The sequence below is a fragment of the Arachis ipaensis genome, chromosome B01, assembly GCF_000816755.2.
Source record: "Arachis ipaensis cultivar K30076 chromosome B01, Araip1.1, whole genome shotgun sequence".
Classification (NCBI taxonomy): Eukaryota; Viridiplantae; Streptophyta; class Magnoliopsida; order Fabales; family Fabaceae; genus Arachis; species Arachis ipaensis.
This window is the reverse complement of record NC_029785.2, coordinates 90949643-90962934: the sequence shown is the minus strand read 5'-3', so window position 1 is coordinate 90962934 and position 13292 is coordinate 90949643.

Sequence of the window (13292 nt, the reverse complement as noted above, 5' to 3'; positions counted from 1 at the left end):
CATAATAAAGATTACAACTAGAGAATCAAACTTAGTGCACATATGAATGAGCTTATATTAAGATCAAAGGTTTCTTGATTGCTTATTTCTATCCTCACGCACAATCTTATATAGGAACTATTCACAAAATCCTAATTTCTAACACAGATCCAATTTCAATCAATTTGTATTGCAAGACTCAACAAACTCATACTTTCGAAAATTCACGTTCATTATCACACATTAAAAATTAAGTATTTCATTTACAAATTTTGTCTTCTTTTTTCTTTTTGTTGAAATTCTTATCATTAAAATTTAATAAATTAAACCAAACCTTTAAAGTATCAAATATACACTACAATACACAATATTAAATGACATTATTAAAGAGAAAAAAAATTAAGTTACACTATTCTTTCTTTAATTGTATGTTAATTGTTAACATTAGCTAGCAAAACCTTTCTTCAGCTAATACTTTAAAAATTCAAGTAGCCAAGCACCAGGGTGAGCAAGAAAGAATAACCTAGAAAATATCAAACCATATTCAATCATTCTTGAACCATGGCTTTCGAAGGATGATTTAATAATTAATACCAATTTAATCAAAAGAAATTTCAAATAAATTCAGCACAACCAAGTAAAAATAAAAAAGAATCTAGTATCTAATATTACACGATTTTGAAGCTTTTGTCATTGATAGTTAATTTTTGGAATGCCACAAAATAAGAAATAAAAGACATGAATTGAGATAAAAGTTCTAACTCAAATTCTAAACACCTATGAAAAAACTCAACATAAAAAAAAAGAAAAACCAGAATTCAAAAATTAAATCATTAAAAAACCAGAAAAGAGGATATTTGAAGGAGAATGAGAAAGAAGAACGAACCACAAGTTAAAAGATGTACATCACCTACTCCATGTGACACACATGCAAATTTTTTTCAATCCTGTAAAGGAGAAAGATTATATCCAAAACAAACATAGGTTGATGTGAAAAATATAACTGCACATCTATAAAAAAGTACTAACAACCTTAACTACCCTCGAATCCTATGAGATATCGTGACACCGTATAATATAGAACCAAAGTATATGACAATAATAACTTTTAATAAACAATGTACTTAACCAATAATATTATATGCACAACTTTCAAGGTTACCTAACTACTTCAACTACTCTAACATGTATCTATAGAAAAAAACTAACTACCTCACTTGTTCTAACCTCCTATACTATAGTTGACAAACCTATGAAACAAAACCTAAGTAGTGAACTATGACTCACATTCTTATAAACACAAAAGAGAATATCAATGGCATAATGAAGCTAATAAAGCTATAGTAAAAAAACCTAATAAAGCTAACCTATAAAGTTGGTAAAACATATGATTCAGATAAAGTGCAAGTGCTGCAATATGTCATCATTACTCAGTCACAAAACAACAGTAAACATGACATAGTAATGGTGACAAATGACATCAGCATGTATTTTCTTTGAATCAATACAGACAAAGAGATTGCCAGTCCTTTATTTTGAATGATAAAACCAGTGAATCTTTTAAATGAACACAACACATGTGTAACTACATCCATCTTAAGTTAAGCAACAAAACCAAACCTTCCTATTTCAAATCAACCAATTCAATTAGGTCAAAGTAAATATAATTAGTTTGTTTAGATCTCATTTACTAAAACAAATAAATAGTAAACAAAGAAAAAATATTTTTGTTAATTAGATCAAGGCTTTAAAGGCACACACAAAAATTGCTTCAAATGTTTTTGTTCTATTCTCACAAAAAATGAAATAAAAATTAAGATTAAATACCTTAATTTTAATTGTAGATCACAAGTACCACCTAATAGGAGTTATCTTAGTAGGACTGGGTTGAATTTCAAGTAAATCTTACTCTAGTTAATCTCAAAAGCTCCAATCTTGAAAATCTCTCTTGGGAGGAGCCATGTGCCAGTTACCACTATAGATTTTGGGACTTAAGAGTTTCCTTCCTTACCTTTGGTCAATTAGAAACAAAAAAGGTTGTAAGTACCTAGTGAATTATTTCTGTAAAGATACTTAGTCAGACGATCACAGGAAAGGAAAAGACAAATAAAATTGTGTTGAACTGTTTTATTTCCACTATAAACCAATCTTTCTAACATAAGGAAAGGGCGCTTCAACATCATCAAATATTATGTTTGCTATCAGAAATCAGAAACATTTATTCACACATCTTAAAGAGTTTATCTTCATCTTAGAGAAAGAAACATATGCTGAAAATGAAAAATAGTTAAAAAAAGGGGTTGAAAAATCAACATTTCTAACACATACACATTTATGCATATCCAAAAAGACAATATGCCAATTTTCCTAACCAAAAAAAGTTTTATCTTTTAACATGAAAATGTGATTATTGGTTTTTAGATAACAAAATCCTATAAATATAATCCAAAAAAAAAAGTTCAAATAACTTTTATCAGAACAAATTATTATCGACTATATAAATGCAAATTAGAGCGAAGAAGAACAATAGATTAAGAATAAAATAGAATAACAAACCTGAAAAAAGTATCGATTAAAGACAATTATGCATGTCCTTATAATAATGTAGAACAAAAGATTTGATAAAATATTAAGAAATAAAAAATAAATGACCAGAAATTTCAGAAAATAAAAGTTCATACCCTAAGCAAAGGAAGACCTAGCGTCGTCCATGTCGAAGCCATCTTAAATTTCATCGATGGAGGTCCCGGATGAAGCCACCAACTCTCTGCCGAGAACGAGACAGAGTGGCATCGGTGACTGCGGCAAATTGGTAGTGATGCACTGGTGGGGATCGAAGACGCACGACGTGGAAGAGCTGTCGCGGTGAGCAGCATCGCCGGAGGAGAATAAGGTGTTGCCGATTTGCCTTGAAAGGGAATCATCTAGGATGAATGACCTAAAATAAAAAAAGTTTAAATAAAATTTTGAAATTAAGAAAAAAATATGATGCATGCCATTGTTAAAAGAAGAAGAAGAAAATAAAGGATGCATGCCTTTGTTGAAAGGGAGAAGAATCAGTGACCATGCCTTCACTGAGTGCTCTTTCTTTTTCTCACTTCTTTTCCTATTTTCTCCTTATTTTTTCCTTGGCCTTTTTAACCCTCTATTTTATGAAACAAAGGAAAGGAAGAAAAAAAGTGGACTGCGAGTATTGACAATACACACCTAGTTCGTTTGACCAAACAAGAAAATTCATACTAAATTTTGAGATTCAATAAACCTATCTGACGTAGTTGGTAGAATAGGTTATAAATTGTTGATGTGAACAAAAGTATATAATATGAAGTTTTTAATTTTTTGAGAATTCTAATTCTTTTAAAAAATTCAAAATTAAAAAAAAATGCCATGTCAGCTAAGTTATAACCATCTCAGTTGCACAGACAAACAATGCATACAAGGAAAACACAGGTAGTTTACAGATACAGCAAATAGAACATATAGCAATTAAGCATGAATATCAAATAGGCAAACCCAAGAATGCAAACCAAAGCAAACAGACAAATGCATATTATGTATGCCTACTGATTGCGAAAATTGTTGTCGGTCTAGAATTTCTCTTGTAGAAATTAGAACTTCGTTGTTAGTATAGTCCAAACCAATAGTCAATCCTCGAATCAAATTAAATATATGGTTTTGTCACATGTACAAACCCCAATGAAAATTAACCAAAGTATTTGGACTCCGGGTCGTCTCACAAGGAATTGCAATGAAGTGGTCAATTATTGGCTATGAAGGTGCAAGGGGTTTAGTTTTATAAAAGTGGCGATAAAGTAAATGACAAGAAAAGTAAATCAAGCAAATATTTAAAGAGGGCAAGTAATAAAGAGAGACATTCATGGCAAGGTTTGAGATCATAGGCTTTCTATCCTAGTCATTAATCATAACAATAATTAACACGAATTTATCCTATTTCGTTATCTCCAACATTGGAAGAAGGTATAAGTTATCTTCCAAGAGAGAAAGTCAAACAAGACTAGTTAATCTTAATCCAAATGTCCTAATCAACTCACTAATTGAATTAGAAAAAGATTAGAGTCAATGGAAATAATATTAACTAACAACTCTAGATCACCAACATGAGTTGGGTATTAATGACTCAAGAGCACTGGTGGGGATCGAAGACGCACGACGTGGAAGAGCTGTCGCGGTGAGCAGCATCGCCGGAGGAGAATAAGGTGTTGCCGATTTGCCTTGAAAGGGAATCATCTAGGATGAATGACCTAAAATAAAAAAAGTTTAAATAAAATTTTGAAATTAAGAAAAAAATATGATGCATGCCATTGTTAAAAGAAGAAGAAGAAAATAAAGGATGCATGCCTTTGTTGAAAGGGAGAAGAATCAGTGACCATGCCTTCACTGAGTGCTCTTTCTTTTTCTCACTTCTTTTCCTATTTTCTCCTTATTTTTTCCTTGGCCTTTTTAACCCTCTATTTTATGAAACAAAGGAAAGGAAGAAAAAAAGTGGACTGCGAGTATTGACAATACACACCTAGTTCGTTTGACCAAACAAGAAAATTCATACTAAATTTTGAGATTCAATAAACCTATCTGACGTAGTTGGTAGAATAGGTTATAAATTGTTGATGTGAACAAAAGTATATAATATGAAGTTTTTAATTTTTTGAGAATTCTAATTCTTTTAAAAAATTCAAAATTAAAAAAAAATGCCATGTCAGCTAAGTTATAACCATCTCAGTTGCACAGACAAACAATGCATACAAGGAAAACACAGGTAGTTTACAGATACAGCAAATAGAACATATAGCAATTAAGCATGAATATCAAATAGGCAAACCCAAGAATGCAAACCAAAGCAAACAGACAAATGCATATTATGTATGCCTACTGATTGCGAAAATTGTTGTCGGTCTAGAATTTCTCTTGTAGAAATTAGAACTTCGTTGTTAGTATAGTCCAAACCAATAGTCAATCCTCGAATCAAATTAAATATATGGTTTTGTCACATGTACAAACCCCAATGAAAATTAACCAAAGTATTTGGACTCCGGGTCGTCTCACAAGGAATTGCAATGAAGTGGTCAATTATTGGCTATGAAGGTGCAAGGGGTTTAGTTTTATAAAAGTGGCGATAAAGTAAATGACAAGAAAAGTAAATCAAGCAAATATTTAAAGAGGGCAAGTAATAAAGAGAGACATTCATGGCAAGGTTTGAGATCATAGGCTTTCTATCCTAGTCATTAATCATAACAATAATTAACACGAATTTATCCTATTTCGTTATCTCCAACATTGGAAGAAGGTATAAGTTATCTTCCAAGAGAGAAAGTCAAACAAGACTAGTTAATCTTAATCCAAATGTCCTAATCAACTCACTAATTGAATTAGAAAAAGATTAGAGTCAATGGAAATAATATTAACTAACAACTCTAGATCACCAACATGAGTTGGATTTTCATGACTCAAGATTGCCTAATTACTATTTCCAAGCCAAGAATGCTCAAAATCTACTCTAAATACCAACCAAGCATTTTGTCAAACACTTGGAAGGCATAAAAGGAAGCATGGTAAAAGTGCAAAAAAATAGTAAATCTACCAACTACCAATTGCAAGAAAAGTAAATCAACAATCTAAATCATCATCAAAAGGGCATCAAACATTCAATTTCATTAAAAGTAAACAAAATCCAACATGAGCATTCATAAACATAAAAGAGTCATAAAAGTAAAATTGACAAGAGAACTAAGAAGAATAGAGTAGTAGAATAAGAAATTGTATAGGAAACAAGATGAAATCAAGAAATCATGCCTAGATCTAAGATGGATTAACCTAACCTAATTCAAGAGAGAAGAGGGAGCTTCTCTCTCTAGAAACTAACCTACATGATCCTAAGCTACCAAACAATTGCGCCCCCTTTTGCCCAAGCTTGAATTCTGCATGAAATAGCATTAGAAATGAGTTGGGTTGGGCCCAAACTGCTTCAGAAATTGCCCCCAGTGATTTCATCTTTAGTGGGCCACGAGCCGCATCGGCGCGCACGAGTAGATGGCGTGTGAGCGCCCCTAAACACGAAACAACATATGGCAAATTTTATATCATTTGGAAGCCCCGGATGTTCACTTTCCAATGCAACTAGAACCGCCTCATTTGGACCTCTGTAGCTCAAGTTATGGTCGATTGAGTGCGATGAGGTCAGGCTTGACAGCTTTACGGTTCCTTCATTTCTTCATGAGTTCTCGCACTTTGCATGCTTCTCTCCTCACTTCTTCCATCCAATACTTGCCTTATGAACCTAAAATCACTTAACAAATATATCAAGGCATCGAATGGAATTAAAGTGAATTAAATTTAGCTATTTTAAGGCCTAAAAAGCATGTTTTCACATTTAAGCACAAATTCAGGGAGAATTACAAAATCATGCTATTTCATTGAATAAATGTGAGAAAAATTGATAAAACCACCCAAATTAAGCACAAGATAAACCAAAAAATCGGGGTTTATCACTGGTTTACGAAAATGTGTATGTCAATGTCAATATTACTATTTCTCACAAATTCGCACAACTAACCAGCAAGTGCACTAGGTCGTCCAAGTAATGCCTTACGTGAGTAAGGGTCGAATCCCACGGAGATTGTTGGTTTGAAGCAGTCTATGGTTATCCTGTAAATCTTAGTCAGGAAATCAATTATAACTATCAGTGTGAATTGCGAAGAATAAAAGAGCATGGATTAAATACTTGTTCTGCAGTAATGGAGAATATGTTAGAGTTTTGGAGATGCTTTGTCTTCTAAATCTCTGCTTTCTCCCTGTCTTCTTCTTCACGCACGCAAGATTCCTCCTGTGGCAAGATGTGTGTTGGTGGATCACCGTTGTCAATGGCTACCATCCGTCCTGTCAGTGAAAAAGGTCCAGGTGCGCTGTCACCGCACGACTAATCATCTGTCGGTTCCCACTCATGCTGGAATAGGATCCATTGATCCTTTTGCGTCTGTCACTACGCCCAAGCTTTGTAAGTTTGAAGCTCGTCACAGTCATTCAATCCCTGAATCCTACTCGGAATACCACAGACAAGGTTTAGACTTTCCGGATTCTCAAGAATGCTGCCAATGGATTCTAGCTTATGCCACGAAGATTCTGATTAAGGAATCCAAGAGATACTCATTCAATCGAAGGTAGAACGGAGGTGGTTGTTAGGCACGCGTTCATAGGTTGAGAATGGTGATGATTGTCATGAATCATCACATCCATCATATTGAAGTGAGAATGAACATCTTAGATAGAAAGAAGCGTGTTTGAATAGAAAACAGAAATAATTGCATTAATTCATCGAGACACAGCAGAGCTCCTCACCCCCAACAATGGAGTTTAGAGACTCATGCCGTCAAAGAGTACAAAGTTCAGATCTAAAATGTCATGAGTTACAAAATAAATCCCTCAAAGTTGTTTAAATACTAAATTAGTAACCTAGGTTTACAGAAAATGAATAAACTATGATAGATGGTGTAGAAATCCACTTCTGGGGCCCACTTGGTGTGTGCTGGGGCTGAGACTTAAGCTTTACATGTGCCTAGGCTGTTTCTGGAGTTAAACGCCAGGTTGTAACCTGTTTTGAGCGTTTAACTCCAACTTGTAACCTGTTTCTGGCGTTTGACGCCAGACTGCAACATGGAACTGGCGTTGAACGCCAGTTTACGTCATCTATCCTTGAGCAAAGTATGGACTATTATATATTGCTGGAAAGCCCTAGATGTCTACTTTCCAACGCAATTGAAAGCGCGCCAATTGAACTCCTGTAGCTCCAGAAAATCCATTCCGAGTGCAGGGAGGTCAGAATCCAACAGCATCAGCAGTTCTTTTTCAGCCTGAATCAGATTTTTGCTCAGCTCCCTCAATTTCAGCCAGAAAAATACTTGAAATTACAGAAAAACACATAAACTCATAGTAAAGTCTAGAATTGTGATTTTTATTTAAAATCTAATAGAAATATAATAAAAACTAACTAAATTACACTGAAAACATACTAAAAACAATGCCAAAAAGCGTATAAATTATCCGCTCATCAATCACCTACCCTATAGTTGATGAGTCTCATCTGTCAGTTATAAAGCCAACTCGACATGTCCGGCTGCTAAACCCTCAACAGTCCCTTGTGCGCACATCCCCAAGAGTCTATGCATAACTTTTTCTCATCATAAATAAATTCAGCTCATTGGGGGAATTTCTGGGGAGTTAATGTGCTTGGCCGCATCTTGCGACGTAGGATCAACAGAGTATCGAGTCTCAACCTGGAGCACGTGCTGGCAAGCCACTGCATCTTTTCCAGGAAAACTCACATTTTAGATAATCAAAAGCGCATAAGCCTTATATTCATCAGTATCAAACATCGTATCATTATACATCATGAATTCATCCATTAATCACAGCATATATATAGCATCATAGCACTTTTTTATTCATCATCATCCATTTAACCTCTTTTTTCACCAACAAGTTATCTTCTTCAACAGTCCTAATCATACTCCATTACCCAAAATACACCTATCAAGCTTTAAACAAGAATTACAAAGCTTTTGAAAGTTAAATGAACGGTTTAGAAAGTAAAATTCATTCTTTAGAAAAACAGGGGACCCGTGTACGCAGCTCCTACTCGCGTACGTAGGAAGAAATTCTGGCCACTCTTGCGTACCTGTCATTTCTTCGCGTACGCAAGCTCCTCAAACCGAGAACTATGCCCGTGTCACGTGCCATATGGCCGCGCACGCAACCGTGAAAATCCCAACTTCGGCGTACGCGTTACACTGCTGCGTACGCGGGATCTCTGGGCAGTGCCCAACAGCCGTGTCGTGTGTTCCCCTCGCGTACGCGTGCATAACAGAAGTTGCAAAAAGCTGTTTTGTGTAGAACTCATATTTTGCATACCAAACTTTGGACGCGCATAACTTTTTTATTTTAAAATATTTTTCAATTTGTTCTTCGAATAGTGTAAACCTCTCAGACCAAATTTTCATTCTAGATAAGTTTGAGAAAAATTGAAGATCCGGTGGCCCAGTTTTGGCACGCTGAAGTTGGTCAAAAATCAAAGATTTCATTACAATGCCAAACCTCAACTTTCAAAACATTTAAATTCCAACCCTTTTAAAACTTAGCAAATCTTTCAAAAACGGCTCTAAACCAACCTCAATTATATCGCAACACTTCTGAATATACTAATTCACCATTTCCATCAAGTTTTCAATCCATATTTAAAGTTCAAAACAACATTCCAATATACATCATCATCATCATCATTTATCAATCTCATATACAAGATTAAACATCACAAACATCATAGCATCAACCACAACCACAAATTTCTAACCCTCATACATATCAACCAATCTCAGTCATCAACATCATAAATAATTCAATCTTATCCTACAGTTAACTAACCTAAGTTTTTAGGACACATTATATTTTAGTTACGAGAAACCAAAACCACACCTTGCCCAATTCCTCATTAATGCCCAGAACACCTCACAATTCAGTGTTTTCCAAGCCTTCCAAGACTCTAAAACCACACTAAATAGCCGTCTAGCAACCAAAGTTCAATCCATGATCCACATTCTCAATCTTGACTCCAACCGACAATAAATTTTCATTATAACATCACAATTATCACCACAATTAATATAAAGTTAACTAATTCAATATTCCACAAAGGGTTTGAGGGTTCTTACCTGACTTACAGCTCAAGTAAGCTAGACCCGACAATTTTCGCAAGTTAATTCGAATCTAAAACACAAAACCAACAAAATCTTAACATATACTCTCATAATTTTAAAAATTAAGGAGTAGAGCAGCTGGGGTGAAAATGAGGCTTACCTGTAAAATTGTTCCGATAGATTTGTAGTGCCCGACGTAATGGTCACGTGACCGTAAATGGTCCGACCATCGGAACTCCGGATTGGAAGTTATCTTGATTTGAAATCAAGCTTTGGTTTTGATAATCTCCTTTCTCCTCCCCTTTTCTTTGTGCAGCGTGAATAGCTTATGAGGGAGGAAGAGGATGCGGAGTTCATTTTGTTTAATGAGGCTTGGGTTGGGCCATGGGCCTGGTTCTGGCCCAGTTCGACCGGTTCGGCCTATTTGGCCCAATCTTGGGCCAAATTCTTTAAAGTTAGTGTCAAAATTCATGTTTCAATTAATTCTACCATAATAAATTACAAAATTATATTTTCTAATTTCTTGGATTAATAATTAATTTATTGGCTAATTATTTGTTAATTATGCGGGGTTTACATGCTACCTACCTAAAAAAGAATTTTGCCCACAAAATTCAAATATAGTTACCTGAGAACAAGTGTGGATAGTCCTTCCACATATCGGATTCGAGTTCCCATATGTGCTCCGTTATACCAGCCCAACTCCAAGCAATTTTGACTAACATAACTTCTTTTCTGCGCAACCGCTTAATACTAGTGTCGTCAATCCTGATCGGAGTTACTTGAAATGTCAATTTTTCTTTGAACTAGATGGGTTCGGATTCTAACACATGGCTGGCATCAGGAGTGTACTTTCAAAGTTGTGACACGTGAAACACGTCATGTAGGTTCGAAAGATGTGGCGGTAATGCAATTCTGTAGGCTACCGGCCCAATTCTCTTCAAAATCTGAAATGGACCGATATAAAGAGGATTCGATTTTTTTGCTTTAATCGCTCTACCTATTCTGGTTGTCGGAGTAACCTTAAGAAAAATGTGATACCCTTCATCAAACTCTAAGGGTTTCCGCCTATGATCGGCGTAGCTCTTCTGGCGACTCTGAGCGGTGAGAATCCTATGTTGGATTTTCTTGACCTGTTCAGTGGTTTCAGCTACAAATTCAGGCCCTAACAAACTCGATTCCCCAGTTCATACCAGCATAGTGGAGATTGACATTTCCTATGATACAGAGCCTTAACGAAGCCATTCCAATGCTGGCGTGGTAGCTATTGTTGTATCCAAACTCCACTAGCGGCATATACCGATCCCAACTTGCCGGTTGGTCTAGTACACAAGCCCTCAACATATCTTTCAGGGTCTGTATTCTCCTCTCAGATTGACCATCTATTTGAGGATGGTATGTTATACTTAAGCTCAACTGGGTTCCAAAGGCTCTCTGAAATGCCCCCAGAATTTTAAAGTGAAACGGGAATCTCAATCAGAAATTATGGTGGTAGGAACTTGATGACCGAAATTCACTATATCAATATAATGAATACATCTTTGGCAAGTATACCAACTGTCGTCAAGTAATAACTCACTATGAGTGTGGTCGAATCCCACAGAGATTGATTGATTGAACAATTTTAGTTACTAGGTGATTTGGTCGAGCTAATCAAGAATAATTGTGAGTGCAGAATTCTAAACAGCAAAATAGTAAATGACCTAACATAAAAGAAAGCAATAACATGCAGAAATGTAAATGAAAAGAATGTAAAGTGCTGAAAATATAAATGACTGAATTGTAAATTGAGAATGGGATGATAGCAGAAATTAAAGAAAGTTATAAAGAATAGGGAAGATAAGAACAGGGAAGATTCATTGGAGTTGGGAGATATTGCTCTCTTTTGATTAAATTCAGATAATCTCATCTTCAATCATGCAACTCATTGACCTCTTGGCAATCATGATTGATTGAACTCTAATTCCTTGGTGATTCAATCTCTCAAATCTTGATAATCAGCCAATTCCTTGGTCTAATTGCTCATGAAGAGAGACAAGCTTGGTCCCTGATTTTACCACACATCCTCATAGATTCGAATATTTGGGTAGATTTTATGTCACCGTATCCAATCCCAAAATCCAGATCTACTCAATGTGAGAAGAGATTTCAAGCATGATTTCATGTTTCGTTTTCCAAGGCTCCCATGAAAACCCAATTTGTATTCAACCTCTTTTCCAAGATGATTGAACACTAAGCATGAAGAACAAAATTCCTTCTAGAAAATCAAAGAGAAGATAAAGAAAAGAAGAATTTCACTATTAATTAATCCATCAAGTATAATAAAGCTCCCTCCTCCAATGAGAGGGGAGTTAGCTACTCATAGCTTTCAGTACAGACAAAATTTTTTCAAAATGAAAATCCAACAAAGTACAAAATAAAGAAAGGTAAAAGATCCAAAAGTCTGAAAACTAAAACATAAAACTCTTCTAGATTCAAAGTACCACCTATTTATATAAATTTCCTGACTCCTCAGGTGTACTTGCAAGTTTCTCAAATTGGGCTTTTCAGACTTCAAGTTGGTACACTCCCAGGCTGGCGCAGCATTCTTGCGGAGGGTGTAGCACTTGTACACTCACGCGTACGCGTCACCCACACGTGCGCGTCATCTTCAGCGCCCTTTGAAAAGAGCGTAGCGCTCGCGCCAAAGGGCGCTCTTCCACGTGTACGTGTCGTCCATGCATGCGCGTTGTCTTCCAAAAATATCACCATCCCGCGTACGCTTTGTCCATGCGTACGCGGGACCTTGCAAAATTAGAACTTCACGCGTATGCGGGACCTTCAAAAATGTCACTTTCACGCGTGCGCGTCACCAGCCGAATTTTAAATCGCAACTTTGCAAACTATCGCAGGCGCCCTTTGGTGAAGAGCGTAGAGCCCAAGGCGCTCCTTCTAAATACACAAAGCGCTCTTGAAAGAGAGCGTAGTGCCAAGGGCACTATCTTGGTCATGTATAGTGCTTCGCAGGAGTGCGTAACGCTCTTCAAACAAGCGTAGCACGCTACCCTAGGCTTTGAAGCGTTCTTTGCAAGAACGCTGCGCCAAAGGCGCTCCCCTGTATCCAAGGCTCCCTGTTTTTTTTTTCTTTTTCTTGCTTTCGTCATTCTTTGTTGCTCTTTTCACCTGAAATTCAAGCAAGACTCATTTCAAAGCAATATCCAATAAATTCATCATATAGTTCAGATAAATGCATCACTAGAATGAGATTTTACCAATTCTATGATCCTTTTAGATAAGAGAAAGAGATAGATGATGTAAGTCATCACAACACCAGACATAAATTTTGCTTGTCCTCAAGCAAATCAATGTGAATTGTTCTAATTGATTAAGACTTTACCCTTAAGAGAATGTATTCATAATTAAAGATAAAGGCTAAGTATCAAATCATGCATGAACTTTGTTATTGCTTTCTGATGAATCCATATTTGATGATGATTTTTGGTTGAAATTGAATGGATTTCATGATATAAACTTGCACTTATTCCCTTAAATAGCATGCTTTTGAACATTCCTCCTAATTTGTGCTTGATTATGAAAACATGCTCTTTTGTGCTTGATTTGATTAATTTTATC